Source organism: Nipponia nippon, unplaced genomic scaffold (assembly GCF_047370975.1).
Source record: "Nipponia nippon isolate SJK-2023a ecotype South Korea unplaced genomic scaffold, ASM4737097v1 scaffold_9, whole genome shotgun sequence".
NCBI classification, from domain to species: Eukaryota; Metazoa; Chordata; class Aves; order Pelecaniformes; family Threskiornithidae; genus Nipponia; species Nipponia nippon.
Genome location: NW_028262413.1, coordinates 37,078 through 57,021, shown reverse-complemented (window position 1 = coordinate 57,021; position 19,944 = coordinate 37,078). Strand labels below are relative to the sequence as shown.

General features: G+C 44.0%; 1 long non-coding RNA gene across 1 annotated transcript; it reads left to right on the top strand.

The window, feature by feature from the left end:
* Positions 1–6,802: 6,802 nt before the first annotated feature.
* Positions 6,803–11,489, top strand: LOC148050049 (uncharacterized). The gene is made up of 7 exons (XR_015701517.1): positions 6,803–6,918; positions 7,146–7,222; positions 7,950–8,013; positions 8,479–8,578; positions 8,858–8,914; positions 9,155–9,398; positions 10,871–11,489. It is a non-coding gene; the product is annotated as an uncharacterized LOC148050049 (long non-coding RNA).
* The last annotated feature ends 8,455 nt before the right edge of the window (positions 11,490–19,944 follow it).

Sequence of the window (19,944 nt, the reverse complement as noted above, 5' to 3'; positions counted from 1 at the left end):
CCCATGAGACACTGTAGAGCACGGCGTACCAACCTCCTGCAAAATGTGGAGTTTTTCTGGGGCTGGGGTGTCCCAAATTACTTCTATAGCTTGTAGGGGATTTTTCCTACCAGAAGACCATTGTTCTAAATAGATCTTTCAGAGAAGGCAGTCTGGTTTTGCAATGAATCTTTTGGCATGGCTGTAGCTTCCCTTTTATGTTCAGTAAAACCAAGAATGGCGATGTTGCATACAGAGAAATATCAAAATCAGGAGCAATAAGAATGGAGTAAGAACGCTGCAATCTGAATGCAATGTGCTTTTAAAACCTCCACAGAATCATCATGTCAGCACCCATTCCAGGCTTCACAGCATCCGCATCTTCCCAAACACCCCCTAATAAATCATAACTACGTGCTTTTTAAATACCTACACTGCTTGAACCCATTTAAAGGTTTTTTGATTGCGTTAACATGTTCCATTAAAGTAATAACTTTTCAGAAGACAAAAATTATTATTAATACTCCAACACAACCATAAGAGCTCTTCAGAACAATGTGTCAATTATCACATCGCTGTTTTATTCACCAAACAGATTATGGAATTGGCTTCATCCACCTACTTTTGACAAGTACCTTAACTGCTATTTTTATCTTGGCTCTTAAGTCTGAAACAGTTAAAGAAAGTTCAACAGCTAAAGCTGTAGATCAAGTATCAGAGATGCCTCTAGCAACAGTTAGAGCCTTGTTTAATTTGTCACCTTACTTGCATTGCCCTTTCTAATGCAGCAATGGACATTCTCAAAATTTATGTTAATCTTGTCACATACAATTTCCATTGGCAAGTCTACATTGCTGGCCGTTATGCTGTAAAGAGGGAAAAAACAAGTTTTCATTTGCTGAAATTTGGTATGATTCCAGGACTGCATATCCACATTACATCTTTACCAGCAGCAAAGTTGCCGCCAGCTGCCAGTCCTCAGTGTGCACAGCGTACGAACAGGGCGCTAATAACCCTGTGCCCACACTGCAGGAGTGCTCCAGCTGCTGCGCAGTCTCAGCCTTGGCTCATCAGGAGGAAATCCACTCTTAGCCCAGCAGTAACATGTTCAAATGCCTACCGCAAGACTCCAAATGCAGACACAAAACTTCAAACACACAGTAAAGCAAATATGCATCGAGAAGAAACATTCCTGCTTGCTCAATCATCAGTGTAGATGCATATCCAGCAGAAAACAGCACTGTCTATAGCCTAGCTGCATATATTTTCAGGGACAAGTGTCATTTCAGTTGCATATATGAGAAGTAAGAAATGATTAGGTGAGTTTGTCTTTGTTCTTTAACAATATTTAACGATTTAGCAATAAGAGTGCCAATTATATTAAAAGGACTAACATAACCAAGAAATGCAACTCATGTATAAACATCTCAGTCCATAAATATTCAGCAAGTCTCCCAAGAGCTACAGCTGAAGACAGTACTGATGTTCAGAAGAACTAGATTAGGCTGTGGGACAGAACCCTTCTGATAAAACCAACCACACTAAACCAAGTGTAGGAGCACAATGGACAGCAGGCAGCTCTCTAACAAAAAAAACATGCATACAAATGAGAAAATAAGAACCTGAAAAATATTCAGAGTGATTCATGTTTCTGTTTTTTCAGAAACATATATCCTTCAGCACAGACATTCCCAAAACTCCCTCCTACTAAAATCTGATACCTTTCCAGCTGTGGCTTCACACACCTGCCCCAGCTATCCCATGAGGCACTGCCCACACAAGGCTCACCTGAACGTCAGTGCGGCCAGAGGATTCCGTTACATACTTTGTGTTGTAGTCATCTCAGACACAAAAATAAAGATGAATGACAAGCAGTAGTGCCTTCCTGGAATGCAAGTCTTTCCAGCTTCCTTTCCCACTTTTCACATATGAGTTTTCTCAGTCATATAGCCCATGCTTCTCCCACCAGGTGGCTGATAAGAAAGTTCCAGCTATCTACAAGCAGCTCCACAGCATCAGTGAGCTAAAGTCTTTTTTCCTCCTTGGAATGTATTCATAACCAAGCTATCACCTAAACGGACAGCCTATGCCAAATATTTAAGAGAGCTTTTACAGATAACAGAAACACACTATATTGCCTTACCAGGCCCCAGAGAACACATTCAATGTAAAATGGATTCTTAACCAACCTTTTGAACGAAGCCAGGTTTACTTGGATATGACTATGTCTGGCATTTAAACCGTTCTTCAGCACTCTGAGATGCCATTTTGTTCTTTAATGTGTTTATCTTTTCTCAGCCTTTAAAAAAAAACTCTCTGCTTTGCACTAGTACCACAGTGCTAAACAAATCAGTACAAGCAAATTTTTGCATGCAGATAAGACCAAAATCACAGTAGAAGACTACAGCATCAGTTCAACCACATTGTCAGCTGATGTAGTGCCTTGCTCTGTAGGCCAATCTGGCAGAAAAGCCAACATCCACATCACACCACCTGTCTTAACAAATCTATTCCTCTGGTTAATCATTCCTTTTAATTTCTAAAGATACCACAATGGGATAACAATGTCATTTTTGGTAACAAATTAAAATCTGGGAAGTGGAAATAGCCACGTGAAATCTGTAGGTGTGCTTACAAGCCACCTTTACAAATGGGATTTAAAAATGTAAGAACAGTAATGAAAAGGGATAATGCCTAACTTGAACATTCATTCTTCAGATTTCATTGCATTAAACTTTACTTTTCTCTAAACAAAAAGCCCATTATTTTAAAATTAGTTCAGAAAAAGAGCAGAAGAAAAACATGCAAAAGCAGGCATTGTGTGTGTGCATACATTCACAAGCCAGTCTCATCAGGTACATGACAAATCAAATTCTCATGTATTTGCCTTAAAGCAAAATACTAAAAATACTACAAAATACTAAAGGAGTCTAAGAATGCTTTTGTTTCCCCTACCTGACAGATGCAAGCATATCTTCCAGAAATTAACCCAGGTATGAGAATAAGCAAGTCAGTTCTAGTTCAGGCTTTGCCATTAACTTGCTGCATAGGTTTGAGGATGCAATTTTTATTTTCGGTGATGGTCATTATTCTTCCTACCCACTATAATCCAAAAGGTAATTATTACACTTATTTATGGTCACCTTTTTTCACTTATACCAAAAAATTTCCAGCGGTACCACTAACAAAATTGGAAGTCTGCTATTCCACAGCAGAGTTCTCAGCTTCTCCCCAGACTAACTCTGGAAAAAAACAAAACAAAACAAAACCAAAAAAACCCAAACACCACACAAAAAAACCCCACCAACAAAAACCAACCAACAAACCCCCCAATCTTTCCCATTATATAATAGTCATATGTGAACATACAAGCGTTCCTCCAACTTGACCCAAGACCCTACCAATATGAGACTTCCAACAAATTCCCGAAACAGTATACATCTGTGTATTCAACCCTGGTCCGTAATTCAGTAAGAATTTGCCACTTATGCATTACATAAGTGTCTAGTGGCACTGGACTAAGGATTTTTATAGAAAGGAGAATCCAAACATGTTATGACTAACCGGGTAGAAAGTTTGCAATGTAATTAAACACAGCAGGTAGCGTTATCTCACCCTTACGCTGCCACCTGATGGATATTCAAAGTATCACCACTGCTCGATAACCATGCATGAAACATGGCGATTTCTTCGCTGTGGTCGGGTAGTTTCAGCAGTTACTAAACATGCTCTTCTTCTGCCCGAGCAGAAAATTTAGCACGCTATTCACCCTGCATAGAGGAGTGTAGAAGTTTCTTTCCAGACTCTCCTACAACTTTAAATTGAGAACCAACAATTTCATTCTACTGAGGGCTGAAGTCGTCATTATAAAGAAGAATAAGCAACATTTACAGACAGTTATGGCTGTTTAAAAGGACATGCTGTTCTCTAAAGAAATATAAAAGCACAAGTCAGTCCTTTGGCATTCCTCCAGCATATATTTGCTTTCAGACTGTTAACTGTAGTAATTTTGCACTAAAGCATCACCATCAACAAATGGTATATAAAAAAAAAATCTGCAGACAAATTCTGTTACTAGAACATCTAGTCTCTGTCCCAGCTAGGGGGAAAAAACAGTTCACAGAATTACGTGCTTATTTTGTTGACCTGATTTTATGCTGAGATCAGAGCTGCTGATTTTGCAAAAAGCATCTTCCAGTTGAAATCTGTACAAGATATCTTTAATTCAAACCCCAGAGCACATGAGTAAATCCTTCTCTGGGGCACCAAAGAATAAAAAAAAAAATCAGGTTTTCAATCAATTATTCAGAACGGAAGCTTACTTAAACAGGTAAGTTCTGTTTAAAATTCTGACATTAAATCAACATAGTTCCAGGAATTGAGTTTCAGCTCTTCCACAAACAGCAAATTATTTTTTCTTATAAAAGCTGTTAAAAAAAGAGAATCCTGTGAAATATCCTCTGAACTTCATGTTTATGTTGCAAGGAACATTCTACATTTGTAATTTGGAGTTTAGAAGACCTTCTCACTCTAATATGTACAGTACTAACTGTGCGTGCCTAAGACAAATACTATATGACAATCAGCTCTTTAAAAAAAGAGGGCCCTAAGGAAAGACAAGAAATAATTAAAACATAAATACAGGAAATAAAGACAGCAAATAGGACAAAAGGAGACAGAATTTTTTTAAAGAAATTATGATTAAGGAAATAAGGAAGAAATTAGAAAATAGCATCGGTGAACTAGAATGGAGACAGAGAAAGAAAATTTAAAAAGCAATGGCACTAAGGAAAAAACAATTAAAACCTAATGACAGCAAATGAGATAAAAGTAGAAAATTTTAAAAGCCAAAGAATTAAGAGAAGAAAGAACTAAAAAATACCAACAGTGAACTACAACACAAACATAAACAGAAATTCTACAAAGCGACCACACTAAGAAAAGACAAGAAATCATTGAAAAATAAAAGACAGTGAATGCAATAAAAGCAGGCATAGAAAGAAAACTTTAAAAGCAATGAGCATTAGGGAAATAAAGGGGAAAATTAAAAAATAGGGACAGCAAGCTAAAAGCAGACAAAGCAAATTTTAAAACAGAAGCCACTAAGGAAAGGTAAGAATAATTAAAACAAATACAGCACAATAAAGACAGCGAAGGGGGTAAGAGGAGACAGAAAATTTTAAAAGCAATGGTGATTAAAGAAATACAGAAAAAATTTAAAAATAGCTATGACAAACTAAAGCGGAGATGTAGAAATGAAATTTTAAAAATGAGGGCACTAAGGAAAGACAAGTAATAATTAAAAAATAAAGACAGCAAAATACAGACAGGGAATGGGATAAAAGTAAAACACTTAAACAGTGATGGGGATTAGGGCAATAAAGAGAAAAAAATTAAAAACAGGGACAGTGAACTAAAACAGAGATGTAGAAATAAAATTTAAAGAGCAAAGGCATTAATAAAAACAAGAAATAATTAAATAATAAAGATAGCGAACGGCATAAAAGTAGACAGAAAATTTTAGAGGCAAACAGGATTAAGGAATTATGAAAAAACTTAATAAATAGCGACAGCAAACTAAAACAGAGACATAGAAATAAAATTTTAAAAGCGATGGCACTCAGGAAAGACAAGAAAAAATAATCAAAAACTAATGACAGCAAACAAGATAAAAGTAGAAAATTTTAAAAGCCAAAGGATTAAGAGAGAAAAGGACAAAATATAGCAAGAGAAAACTGCAACACAGACACAAATACAAATTTTTAAAAGCAACAACACTAAGGACAGACAGTGAACGGGATAAACTTATTTATTTTTAATTTATTTATTACTTATGAATTTTATTAAAAAATAAAGACAGTGAATGGGATAAAGGTAGCCATAGAAAGAAAACTTGAAAAACAACAAGCATGACAGAAATAAAGGGAAAAAAATATTAAATGGGGACAGCAAACTAAAACAGAGATGTAGAAAGAAAATTTAAAAAGTGACTGCACTAAGGAAAGACAAGAAATAAGTAAATATAAAGATATCAAATGGAATAAAAGTAGACAGAAAAATTTAAAAGAAATGGTGATTAAAGAACTAAGGAAAAAATTAGTAAGTACCATCAGTGCACTAAAACAGAGACGTAGAAATAAAATTTAAAAAGTGAGGACACTAAGGAAAGAGAAGAAATAACTAAAAATAAAGATAATTTTTTTTTTAATTTAAAACACATGTGGAAACGTAATTTCTAGAGTGACAGGGTACACAACACAAAGGAATAAAATTAAAAAATAGGGACAGCAGAGTGGATAAACTTTGACATAGGAAATTCAAAAGGCGACGGCTTTAAGGAAAGACAAGAATAAATTAAAAAATAAGAATGGGGAAAAAAGAGACACACATAAAAGTAAATTCAAAAGGCAAGGGGGTACATGGTATAGGAAAGAATTAAAAAATATGGTTAGGGAGCTTGATAACAGCAGACATAGAAAGAAAAGTTGAAGAAGCAACGGGGGACAGGACAGACAGGAGAGACAGAATTCCCTGCCCCGCCCCACAGCTGGGGAACGGCCCCGCCCCTGGCGACAGGCCCCGCCCCCGGTGACAGGCCCCGCCCCTGGCGACAGGCCAGCAGTCATCCTTGTTTCCAGTAGCTGTTGCTTTCTCTGTTCAGTGCTTTGCGTGTCACAAACCTAAGGCAGAGGAGAAGCCTCCCTGCCGCCCCTCCTCTGGTGGTTTGCTCCTCCCCTTTCCCAGGGGATTGTGGGAGGGGCAGTGGGCGGGGCCCGGGGTATTTGAGCCGCAGCCTCTGCTCTGGGAGCTCATTCTGCTCCTGGGCTTTGCTGGTGCTGGTGTCCTGCTGCTCCTTCAGTTGGCTGCAGATTTTGAGCTGCCTCAGCTCTTTGGGCAGGGGTGTTTTGATATTGAGAGAAGCATGGGTGTCTGTGTGAGGTGAGGGTTTCAGGACCAGTGGAGGTTCAACAACAGATATAATAGAAAGTATACTTGTATGCAGCTTTTTTTTTTTTTCAGCTCTGTAATTTTGTATTGGATCTTCAGGGGTGGCAAGATGGCTTAAAAGTCTGGTTTTGTTGATTTTTTTTTTTTTTCTAAGTGCTTTGTATTTTCTTGGACTTTCTGACTTAACTGAAAATGGAACCTTGGTTTTTTTTCCCCAGTTTTGCTGTATGCTGTGCAAGTTGTTGACATCATTTCTTAATAGGAGTGACGGTGAGATGATCTGGCAGGGGTTAAGGTGGGCATCTTGAATGCGTTTGTGTATGGGGTTTCAGTATTTCTCAAGAAAGCAGCAGGGACATATGCACGGTGTCTTTCAGGGCACAGAATAGCTCATTGCCTTTCCTGATCGCTGACAGGGTACCACGTTGTCCCTAAACCTTTGCGGATTGCAGCAGGCCCCTCATAGATCATAAGCATCAGGACTTCAGTTATTTGGTGGGCCTGCAGCAGATCCCAGGGTCTGTGGGAAGATGAAAGATAAGAGGTGCTCACAGAACGTGGGGCACAGCTCAGAAGAGCAGCTCCCGAGGAGCAGCTGACATGGGAGGTTCAGGGGTGCAAATACAGGGCAGGAGCTGTCGGGAAGCAGTGGGCTTCCTTCCCTGCCAGCTCAGGAGAAGAGAAGGGGTTTTCCAAAGTTTTGGGACCGAGGGTGGTTAAGGCAGGTGGGTTCATCAGCCTTTCTTAGATGGGTTTTGCAGTTCTATTTGGATTTTGATCAGGTCTGTTCTGGTTTTCTCCCCACAGCTGATGGGAGATAGAACAATGATAAAGTCATGAGAGATGAGCGTAAACTGTCTGGTCCTCTGCATAGCAACATGCAGGGCTGAGTGTCAGACAAGTCCTATCTCGGAAAGCATTGAGCACATTAGGGTACATAAAAATATACCCGCTGGAACCCTGGGCTCTCCAGTGCTTCCCTCTGCTCCCAGGCTTTACAGTGCAGTGTTATCTGTTAACAGCATTCTGTCTGCAAGCAGCTTCAGGCAGCCCAGTCTCCTGTCCCGTACGCGTCGGCGTTCTCAGGTGAGCATGATGTCTGCCGAGGGGTTCTCTGTGCTCCAGTTCATGGAGTCATTTAGGAGTTATTTATCCATAAAGGAAGAGTCTGTCACTACACCAGCCAAGGTCATTTGCTACTCAAGCTCTTCTGGTGTTTGGCTTATTGGTCTCTGCCTATATTTGAGTCATCTGGCAGTAACTAATTTTTGTGCGTTGGTGGATGGTTGGACTTAATATTGCAGTTCAAGTAATAGCTCTGGGCTAAGCAGGACAGTAAGTGAGGCATGACAGCGAAGGTGAGCAGACAGCATTGTGGGCTGTGATGGGGGGCGGTGAGGTCAATCGTTTTGGGATTTGTGCTTTGGGGGTCTCTGTGTTGCCTGAGTATGTAAGTCAGTCAAAGGGATTTGTTAGTTTGTCTTGCACGGTGGGCTCTCTTTTGGAAAGCGGTACATAAAATCTGTGTGCCTCTGCATTTTCCCAAGGCAGACCCAGCATCAAAGGTTATGGTTCCTGAGTCATTGGAGATGGACCGACTATATGAGTGCGAGCTTGACATGACGCTGACCCTGGAGGCACAGCACGGGAGGCGAGTGGAACTGTGTTAGCAGGCTGGGGGAAAGGATGAGCTGGGGATGTGGCTATTCGGGTAGGGGAAAGAAGAGGGAAGTTTGTTTACTTCCTATGGGTATTACTGTTTGTCTTGGTTTTTTTTAACTCGCTGATGTTGCTGACTGAGCATGGCAGGTCAGAGCATAAAGCATGAATAGGCAAGGTTAGCAGAGTGAAGAAGTCAGAATGGGGAAGGTTCGCTGTTTGCTAGGGTATTTGTCAGCACCTGGTTGACTTTGTTTTATTGTTGCTGCAGATGCACAGTAGGGAGCTGGACGCTGAAGGGATGAGGTGAGCGGAGCATTGCGAGAAGGTAGGTCGGCACGCAGCGACGGAGGGAACGTGCCCCTGTTGGCGCCTATGTGCCTAGCTAGCGCTCTGTTTTGAATGTGTAAAGTGACTCACAAAACTATATGCAAATCAGAAGGTCTGGCCTGAGGTCATCAGGCAAGGTGGGTGATGAACATCAACTGTAGCAGCAGTTTATTTTGAGGTGTAGAGCTGTTTGAGCAGGTGACTGCTTCCAGACACAAAGGTTGTTTTATATTTCTAGTTTTCTAGGTGTCACAGGCGATGCTGGCCACAACATCTGGCGTTAGACTAGAAGAGAGCAGAAGGCCAAGGTGCTTCCGAGGCAAGCATTGTTGCCGAAGAGGTCAGTGTTGACTGGTGTGGCGCTGAGCGATGGCACTCCATGTTTGCAGAGGATGAAGAGGATCTGGGTGATGGCAGCAACATCCTAGCTAGCCTATGTGGTCTTTTTAAAAGATGGTTTCTGACCCCCAGCCCTCTGAAAGGCAAGTCAAAGGCTGATGCTATCTGTGCAGGTGGTCGGTTGGGTGGGGGAAGCGCAGGTGGGGCAAGCAGGGGTTTTAAAATCAGTGTAGTGGAGAAGGCGGTTTGAGATTGGGCACGTTTGGGCAGAGAGGGCATGGGGTTCTTCCTGTAAAACATGAGTGTCTGTCAGGCAGGGCAGTTCCAGCCTGTGTCTGCATTATCGTGTTGTCTTTGTAGCCTGTCTTCTGTGTCCTGTACCATACTTGGGTCTTGATGTCTCCATTGTTCTCCATGCCCAGCGGGCACATTGGTAGCAATGTCAGGGGTCTTGCAAGCCTTGGCTCATCAGTGTAATGCTAACTGAGTGCTTCCTTTCTGATGTTATAAGTCAAACATGTGGATATGTCTTGAGTGTCTTCCGTATTAGAAGTTTACGGATAGTCATCTTTATGCAGTGGCGATTAAGGCAGTGTTAGCATCGTTGCTCAAGAGCAGTCTGTTTTCCTGGAGCCCTTTTCTGGGACTTGTTCCCTGTGTCTTAACATTCTTAGGTCTTTAAGCCTGGCTTCTCATGCATCCATTGTCCCAGTTACGGACATGTCTTCATACACATCTTTTTGTCACTGGTGATGACATCTGACTTTTCTGGGGCTGCCATAGGTTCTTCCTCATGGCCCCACTGATCTTCTCACCTGATGGCATCTCTGTGCTGGGGCTCATACTTCTTGCCAAGAGTTTTCTTGGATCTCTGGGTCATGTCACTTGCAGTGTTTGTGTACAGCGTCCGTCTGTGCATGTGTGTGTCTAGGTTGAAGCTGCTCTGCCTGGGGGTGTAGCAAAGGTAGAGTTGGGAAGGGAAGCACTAAGAGTGCATGGTTAATGTTAATATGCCTAGACTGTTTTGGCAAAGGCTGTACAGGCCATCTTGGAAGAAGCAGCCATAGGCAGCAGGTGAGGACGGTAATTGCTGTAGCATTTTGCAGGTGCTTAGGGGATGACCACAGCTGTCTGGGAGAGGCACTTAAGTGCTGTTTGTTGAGCAGATGGAATCTCAAAGGTGTTAAGGCTTGTATGTGTAGAGCTTAATATTTGAGTTGTGTATTTTTTCAATGGCAGGCTGTAGTTCTGCTCTAGATCGTATTCCTAAATGGGAACAAGACCTCTGGAAGGGTTAAACTATTGTTCTGCATCTGAATGACTTGTTGATATAACGGTTATTTCGCAGATGCAGGGGGATGAGCTGTGCAGGGTGACAGAGGTGATGCGAGTGCTGTAAGAAGGTGGGGCAGTGTTAGAGGGAAGGTGTGACTCATGGCTATATGATGAGCTTACGGTTTGGGGATTTTGTTATACTTGGAAGGTGTGAAGCCATGTGGGATGTGGGCACTGGAGCCGACTCAGGCATGGTGACTGATGACTAGAGGGCTGAAGTAGCAGTTGTTTTTCAAGTGTCATATTGTTGGTGAAGCTATAAGCATCCCTTGTTTTTCAGGTTTTACAGGTAGTACCCACACTTCAAATAAGGATCCAAAGACCTGTTAAAGCCTTAGACTGCAAGCTGTGAGCTTTCACCTGGATCCGCTGACCATGTGCTGGACTTGCACCTCACTATGTGAAGGAAGGCTCTAAAACTGGTGCAAACCAGGAAGATAAGGTAGCTGTGGCTGTGGGCAGAAGCCGTGGTTGTTGAAGATAACAAAAGGAAGGTCCTCGCTGCATACAGGGAAGGGATCCAATAAGGAACAAGAAGAGCCCAGACCCAAATATTGCTGTTGGACCAAACTGACTCCTGAGGGGAGGGGAACTAGAACTGCAAGGGTGTAATTGCCCAGGGCTGTTTTAGGTTCGGGGTCCCTCTCTGGAGGCACCCAGCTCGAGCTGCTCTTAATGGCTGTACCACTTGACAAATTCTCCAGGTGTATGTTGTGAGCCTGAGCGAGAGGTGCGGCACCATCCCCTGGCAGGCTCCCCCCGCGGCGTGGGGCAGCCGCTGGCTTGCGGGACAGGGGCTGGGGGGGGCTGCCCCCATTTTATTTCTCTGGCGGAGCTCCCCTTTTCGGGGGGGCGCCTACATATGTAAACGGCATTATTAAAGTAGCGAGCTGCCGGTCGGGGCTGTTTTCCTTGTTTTGTGCCTTTTTTGGGGGGGTGATGAAAAAGTGTGGAGGGGCCTTGGGGGTGATGATGTCATTTGGGGCACCCCAATGTCCCTGGGGGCGGGGGCGTGATGATGAAACAGAGGAGCAGGTGAGTGGGGGATGAAGGTGTCACGGGGAGGTTCCCTCCCAGAGGAGGGGGGGTCACAGCCCCAAAATGCCTGAAAACTCATGTGTGTGATTAAAAACGTTAAAAACTGGAAATACGGGTGCGAGGCATTGCAGTAGAGGAAAATCTCTTGCCTTTATATATATATATTGAAAAATAATATTCATTTCTATATATAGAGAGAGAAAAGGATTTCAAATCCTTTTCCCGTGCAAATCGGGATACAGATCGTCTGCGCTTCCTGCTCTGTGGAGGACACTGTGCTGAGACAGGGGTGAGCTCCCAAAGGAAAAAAATACAAGGTCATGGGGGTTTTTTTGTTTGTATTCGGGGGTGGGGGGGGTGTATTTAAAAGAAAAGAAAAAGAGTGGAATGTTGACTGGTGGCAGCCTGCAGAGCTCTTTTGCTGCCCGGCCTCTCCTTTTCCTCTCTTGAAGTCCTCTTTTGTGGCTGTAATTGTCGTTTGGAGAAGTTCGGAAGAGCAGTTCAGGGACTTGCCTGGGCCCGTGTGCTAGTAATACCAGGAAGGGAAACGCTTGAACCGGTAGCAAAGAAGTTGGCTCCAAGTAGAGGTTCTGAAGGAAGAACAACGATAACAGGAAGCAAATAGCAAGTTACCAAAAAATGGGCGCGTGTCAAACGCCTCCGAGTTTTATTGCCGAATGTTGTTTGGCACTATGTTCCAAAGGGCTCTTTTTTCCTTTGCTCGGCTGTAGCCTTCGCAAGACTTCACAAAACCGGGCAGCTTGGGACTCCTCCCCAGCTTTATGCTACAGGTTTTTTTTCCTCTCTCAGCAGAGTGTCAGCTGCCGCCGTTTCACCGTGGTCGCCCTTTCTTCTGCCGTGAAAGCGCAAGACGGACGGAAAGGCTGCGTAGCGGTCTGCGAGTACAAGGTACGTCCGCGATGCGTGTCCGCGTTTTTCCTAAGGCGCTTGTAGCATGGACTTCAAAGTTAACGTCAAGAATGCGCCAGCTCTCCTTCCTTCTGTAGTTTTTCTAGGAACTATTGTAACGCAGATCCTAAAAGGAAAAGAAGGTCTGCGCTGGAGCGTGTTCTGCCTGTGCAAAGCCGACTTCCCTCCGTTTATTTTGCCTTCCTGAAAGCGCAATCTTCTGTTTCTGTGCGCTTACTAGGAAATGATATCGGGAAAATAGTTGCGTCCTAAAAGAGGAAAGACGCCGTTTGTAAGAGTTCAGGCGTTCAGAAGAAACAGGCTTTGTTTTCGTCATAGAAGCTGTGTGCTTTTTCAGTCAATAAGTTTTGAAAATATCGTAGAGTAGTACTTGAAAAGCTTACTGAGATACTAGCGTCCGTACTAAAAGCGATCCAGGTCCAAGGAGAGACGTGGACAAAAGAGGAGGAATCGGTGTCGCTTTCCCGGGAAGCATTGCCAGCCTTGTAAGTAGCGACAGCGAGTCCTGACGTGGTTTCGGTGAGTTACTGCTTCGGCAGCGTCCTTTTTCCTTAACCTACAGCGTGTGGTTTCTTACTTCAGTTGGAAAGAGATTTTCCAGAATGGAAGTCTTTCTCATTCAAAGAAGTTGTGTTTTATGAACTCCCCATCAGAGTGGGGATCTTCAGAGATGATGCGCTTGGCAGTAGAAGTCAGCAGCAGCGAGACTTTCCGCTCTCTTAAAAAAAGAAAAAAAAAAAAAAAAAAAAAAAGAAAGAAAAGTCCGTTTGCTTCCAAAGAGCCGAGCACAGCACGTCTTCCGGAAGTTGATGGCATCGCTGGTTCTCAGGTGCAACAGCCGAGATGTCATCAACACGCGTTCCTCTGCGTGCTTCGGTGCAGCCAAAAGCGTTAGCAAATCTGCCGGTCCTTTTTGGTAGCCTTAGGCATTGCAGCCCCGGGGATTGGATTCCGCCCGCAAAGTAAAACCGTATGGGGGATCTCTTCTCTCACTGATTTTTCTACCCTAGATGTAACTTTAGGAAGAAAAAAAAAGTTAAAATTGTCTATACAAACTGCCTTGCATTGTTTCACCTGCAGCTGCCAACTAGCTGTGGCATTGTTTCAACTGTAACTGCCAACTAGCTGTGGCGTACAATTGCTTAGGTGTATTTGAGCCGTTAGGTATTTGTTCTAAACGTTGACCAGGAGAGGCAACTGAACGTTACGGGTTTCCCCCCCCCCCGCTCGTTTGACGGAGTGCTCTGAAGTACTTTTCTTTCTGTCTGGCTTTCAAGGGTGCGTTTCCCTGGCAGTTCAGTAGCATCTCTCTCGGGCAGCGCGGCTGGCCAGATGTCGCTCCTAATGACGTAAGGCGCAAAAAACCCCTGGTCAAATGATAACTGCGTATCTTGGAGACAGATAATCTGCTGGTATCGATTCACAGCTGTGCAAGTTAAATTAACGCAAAAGGAAAATCCAGCCCTTCTCCAGTAGAAGTATTTTTATTGGATGTCTGTAAGCACACGCACAGCTTTTTTAGTAGGAAGCGAATTGCTGCGATTTGTCCTCTGGTTTTCCTTTTACCCTCGAAAGCGTTACGCTTCGCTTCCAGCTTTATCGACCAAGCCAGCAAGATGCGCAGCAGCAGTGCAAGGACTTGTACTCGTTTCAGCTGGGTTAGAGTGAAATTTCTTCTTAGTAGCTGGTATAGTGCTGTGTTTTGGATTTAGGATGAGAATAATGTTGATAACACGCTGATGTTTGTTTTTTGTTACTGAGTAGTGTTTATACTAGTCAAGGACTTTTCAGGTTCCCATGCTCTGCCAGGTGCACAAGAAGCTGGGAGGGGGCACGGCCAGGACAGCTGACCTTGAGTCAGAGGGACTGCGACCTGTGGATGAGTCCACGCGGGAGCAGGACACCCCAAAGCGTCTGTGGACGTGGTAAGCCCATGCCAGAGCAGGTATGTCTCGAAGCATCTGTGGCCATGGTTATGTCTGTGCCGCAGCAGGTATACCTCTGAAGGGATTGTGGCTGAAGGAGAAGGCCACACTGGAGAAAGTACCCCTCGACACACCTGTAGCTGTGGATGAGTCTGTGCTGCAGCTGGTACGCCTTGAAGCATTGGTGGCTGTGCATGAGCTCATGCTGGAGCACCTCAAGGCGTGTGGGCATGGGTAAGGCCATGCTGGAGTATGTTTATTTCTGAAGAGAACATGGCTGTGGGTAAGGCCATGCTGGAGCCAGTATATCTCAGAAGGCATTGTGGCCTGTGGAGAAGGCCACGCTGGAACAGGTGCACCTCTAAGTGACTGTGGAGAAGTCTGTGCCGCAGCAGGTATGCTCCTGGAGAGACTGGCTCGTAGATCAGGCTCCACTTGGAGCGGCTAAACCCCTAAGGGACTGCAGCCCTTGGATAAGTCCAAGCCAGCGCGGGAACGGAGGGGGAGCACGGTAGAGCAGAGCCTGAGCGAGAGGTGCATCACCGTCCCCTGGCAGGCTCCCCCCGCGGCGTGGGGCAGCCGCCGGCTTGCGGGACAGGGGCTGGGGGGGGCTGCAACCATTTGGGGGGGCTGCCCCCATTTTATTTCTCTGGCGGAGCTCCCCTTTTCGGGGGGGCGCCTACATATGTAAACGGCATTATTAAAGTAGCGAGCTGCCGGTCGGGGCTGTGTTCCTTGTTTTTGTGCCTTTTTTGGGGGGTGAATTAAAAGGGTGGGGCGGGGTGGAGGAGCCTTGGGGGTGATGATGTCATTTGGGGCACCCCAATGTCCCTGGGGGCAGGGGCGTGATGATGAAACAGAGGAGCAGGTGAGTGGGGGATGAAGGTGTCACGGGGAGGTTTCCCCCCAGAGGAGGGGGGTCACAGCCCCAAAATGCCTGAAAATTCATTAAAAACATTAAAAACTGTGAATACAGGTGTGAGGCATTGCAGTAGAGAAAAATCTCTCGCCTTTATATATATATAAATAATATTCACTTATATATATAAAAAAAGGATTTCAAAATACAAACTTGTATCCGCTATATTATATAAAGGATTTTAGACTATTAAAAAATCTAAATACAGATAGATAGGGTTTTAAAATAAAAAAGAACTTGTCTATATGTGAAGAAATAAAGGAGTTTAAAATGCAAAAAGAGATGATGGATATGAAGGAATTTAAAACAGAGAAAAGTCTGGATAGGTAGAGCTCTCTACGCTCGCCGTGTGTCACAGAGTAAAAGGTTATATAGAAGTGTAAACAGAACTAAGTCTAAAGAGATAGAATTGTAAGTAGGTATCTAAGTCTAAAGAGGGAAGTCTAAGATATCAAAGTGTCAAAATATCCAAGTCTAAACAGCTAGCTAATCTAAATAGATGTTCTATATAATAAATGTAAATAGCCACGTACATGTCAATAGATATAATAGTGTAAACAGGTAATATGCATCAAAGGTATCTGTTGCCTGAATATATGTATGTGTAACTAGCTACGTAAGTGTAAACGTCTATGCTACAGAAGGTTTCTAAAATGCAAAGAAACCCTGTTTATAGAAAGGATTTAAAAACTCGACCTCCCCCTCGAATCTCTCTTGCAGGTATAAAAGCACTTTCCAAAGCTGTCCCTTCCCCCTTTTCCCATCCCGCTTTGGGGCCAGTTTCCCCCAAACGGGGACTTTCCCCTGCGGGGCCACACAATTTGGAGGGGGGGAGCAACACAGTTTGGGGCTCCCAGGAAAGCCGAATCCTCCTGGATTTGTGCAGCTGGAAAGCAAGCACCACCCCCCCATGTTAATGCAGAAAACCAAAACGAAAAATGACCCATTGTTATGTTGTGGAAAAGCGCCGGAAAACCCCAGAACTGAATATTTTGGAAAGCAGAAAATCCCAAGTTTTGTATGATGTCAAAGCAAAAAAAAAAAAAAAAAAAAAAAACACAAACAACCAAAAAACAAACCAAAACCCACCAAAAAACACTGCTAATTTGGGCCAAATTTGGGGTGAACCGCTGGCAGTTTGAGGGGCATTGCTGGGGATTATCTGGCGTGGATTCCTTCTCCGGAGCGGACTATCCGTTGCGGCTTATCCCAGGTGAGTTATCTGCTGTGGATTATGCCGGGCGGACCCCCTGGTGTAGGTCATCCCCACCCGTGTCCCCCCATGCACCTTTCTACCCACACACAGCCGCTGTCCGTCCGTGTCCGTCTCCGCCCCCCCGTCCTCCTCTGCCTGTCTCTGCGCCCTCCCAAGTGCTCTCCACCCAAACGTCCCCCCACACAAGGTTTTTCCCCCTGTGCGGGTTTTTTTTTTCCCCGTGACGTGTCCCCTGCCCTCCAGTCTCGTGCCCCCGCTCCCCTGCTCCCCCCTCCCATAGCCTCTTTGCTTCTGGACACCTGGGGCGCTGCCTGCACCCCCCATCTGCCCATTGCCCCCACCCAAACTCCGACACCCCCCACCCGCTCCCTCTGTTGTCCGAAAGGCGGATCCTTTGCCCGGTGTGCAACGGCCCAATGACCACCCACTCAGGAGAGACATTGATCACTTATTTCAGGTCTGCGCAAAGCTGGGTGCTTGGCGATTTCCCACAAATCAGGCACACCCTCACACAAAACGGCAGTGTATTTGTCAGGTTACAAGATTGGTATAAACCTGCCTAAATTTACACTTATCAGCTGGTGATTAACATTTCATACACTATTGGTTTGCTGTACTTAAATTAGCCTCACTTGCTATGTAAATTAGCAGGCGTGCTCCTTTCAGGTGGGGGGGCAAGTCTTTTCGGTCCTGAATTGAGTCGGTGGTCACGATCTCCCCTCGCCACGTTTACCTTTCACCCACCTTCTGCAGTTTGATCAAACTTCACGCTTCTCTGGCCACCGTCCAGTCTTTGGTGCCGAGATGCTCCCTTTTATCGGTCTGTGAGCTCTTCCTCAAGGCTGGAGCCGTTAGTTGCCCACAGTTTGTTACTTAAACAAACACTTTCATCTCTTTGAGCTCCCTCCCAAATTCTGTTCCCAAGGCACAAGCAGTTAGCAGTTTTGCTAATTGGAAAATGACTGTTTCTGACATTTCCCCCTTTTGAGACTTGTCTAAGGGTATTCCTTAGATAAGTCATTTTTGTGCCGGATTGCTGGCCAAGCAACACCTACAGGTGCATTGTAGAAGTACATACAGACATACAAAAGCTAACAGGATTATTATTAATAATGCCAGTAATCTCTTGATCCATAGGTTTAAATCAGGGAACCAGGAAGTTAACCATCCCCAAGTCTCTCTGAATCCTGAAGATGCATCATCTTTTTGAATTTCATGTTAGATTTTAGTTTGTTGCCAAATTTCATTTAAATCAGTAGAGATTCGCCCACTTTGATGCACATATACACAACAACCAGTATTGATCACTGCACACACCCCTCCTTGAGAAGCCAATAGCATATCCAATGCCATTCTATTTTGGGTGGCTTCCCCAATCTCTGACGCTTCCCTTGCAAGGCTTTGATAGCATCAGCTGTCGCATTCTCTATGTTTTCAATAAGTGCTGAAATAGTCACTATTGCTTTTTCCAGTTCTCTAACTCCTAACCAAGGGAGAAACCACCCGACAAATGAATGGAAGGCAGCTGGTCGATCAGTTAATGGATCGTCACTTCTTTGGTACCTTTTCATATATGTTCTTACCCATAGCCCTGTGTTCATTTCATTCATTATGGTAATATTAGGGACAACCGCACGTAGGGTGCAAGTCCCAGACCAACTGGGCAGCAAGACTTCCCGTGCCTTCTTTCCACATGGCCAAAACCGGCCGCTGCCTTCGGAACGTTCCCACAGCCGTTCTGTCGTGTCTTTCCTTGTGACTGCACTGGCCACTCACAGCACGGGTAACGCTCTACCGACGTGTTACCAGGTGACCTGGTCTTATTTGTTGTCATACACTTAACACATCTCGTACATTCCAGGTTTGAAAATCACTTTTTTTTTCCTTGTGAATTTCGGTTTTACCCACAAATTATTCCAGGACTTATTGAAGGGAATTGGTATTCTGACTGAAGGTACTCCCTTATTGCCATGCTCTGGGAAATGGGTACACACCCAGCAACTTGTTCAATTAGCTATTTTCATAGCTTTTTCAACCATTTCCAGGTGGAGATTATGACTCCAAGCATCAGAGCATCCCTCCTGGTTCCCTTTGGGTACCTGACTCAGGAAAGGGAAAAAAAAGTAACCACCGTATTTCTCTTGTTGGGCTTTAGAAAAGTAGTGTACCTGTATAAAAACCATAGAAACAGTATTAATGTTATTCCTAAAAGACAATACAAGAAAATTTTCCCTTGTACACTCTAAATGTAAAACTGATTCAATATCAGTCCAAGTGCAGTTCATTTGTCTCTGCATAATTTTAACTTCAAAGGTTGTACTTGTTCAACTCTCTACATCTTTGGAGGGGCCGCTTTTACTCGGGTGTAGTGAATCCAGGTATCAATCCCCTGACGTTTCACGGCAGTGTTTGTAGTTAAAGGTACAAGGTCAGGTCCCTTCCACTTTTCTGTCAATGGCTCCTCTTTCCAGGTCTGCAGACACACCTGATCTCCTGGCTTAAACGGGCGTACAGCTGAATCCAAAGGCACAGGAGTTCTCAGCTGGACGTGCCTATGGAGAGAAGTGAGAACCCTTGCCACAGGCAAGAGAGAGTCACTCAACACTTGGTCACCCTTAAGGTGCATCTGAGTTCCTTTCCCTGTTAAATTTACCGTGTAAAGTTTCCTATACAAAATTTCAAATAGACTAATTCTTTCTCTAACTTCAGGGGTTATTCTAATTCTTAATAACGCTAGAGGCAAAACTTCTATCCGTTTCATCTGGGTTTCCTGACACAATTTTCCAATCTGCCTCTCTGTTGTCTGATTCATCCTTTCTACTTTTCCACTGGACCGGGGTCTCCATGGAGTATGTAAATCCCACTTAAGTTGTAAAAATCTTGACACCCCTTGAACCACTTCTGCAACAAAATGAGGCCCTTGATCTGAAGAAAACCCTCCTGGTACCCCAAATCTTGGTATAATTTCCTTTAACAAAGTTTTTACCGCTTCTCTTGCCTTGTTGGTGCGACATGGGAAAGCTTCAGGCCATCCTGAAAAAGTATCAACAATTACTAATAAATACTTATATCCATTACAATTACGTAATTCAGAAAAATCAATTTGCCAATATTCCCCAGGCGTGAAACATCTTTTTACCTCTCTGGGAGGGGGTGTCCTTTGGATCTTAGGGTTATTTTTGACACAAACCGCGCGTTGTTGTGTGACACTTTTAGCAATCAACATCATGTTGATTCCTACAGCCTACCTCTTACTGTTTCAATTAAAGCTTCAGTTCCCATATGTGTGCTCTTACGTGTTCGTTCCGTTAGTTCCTTCATTATCT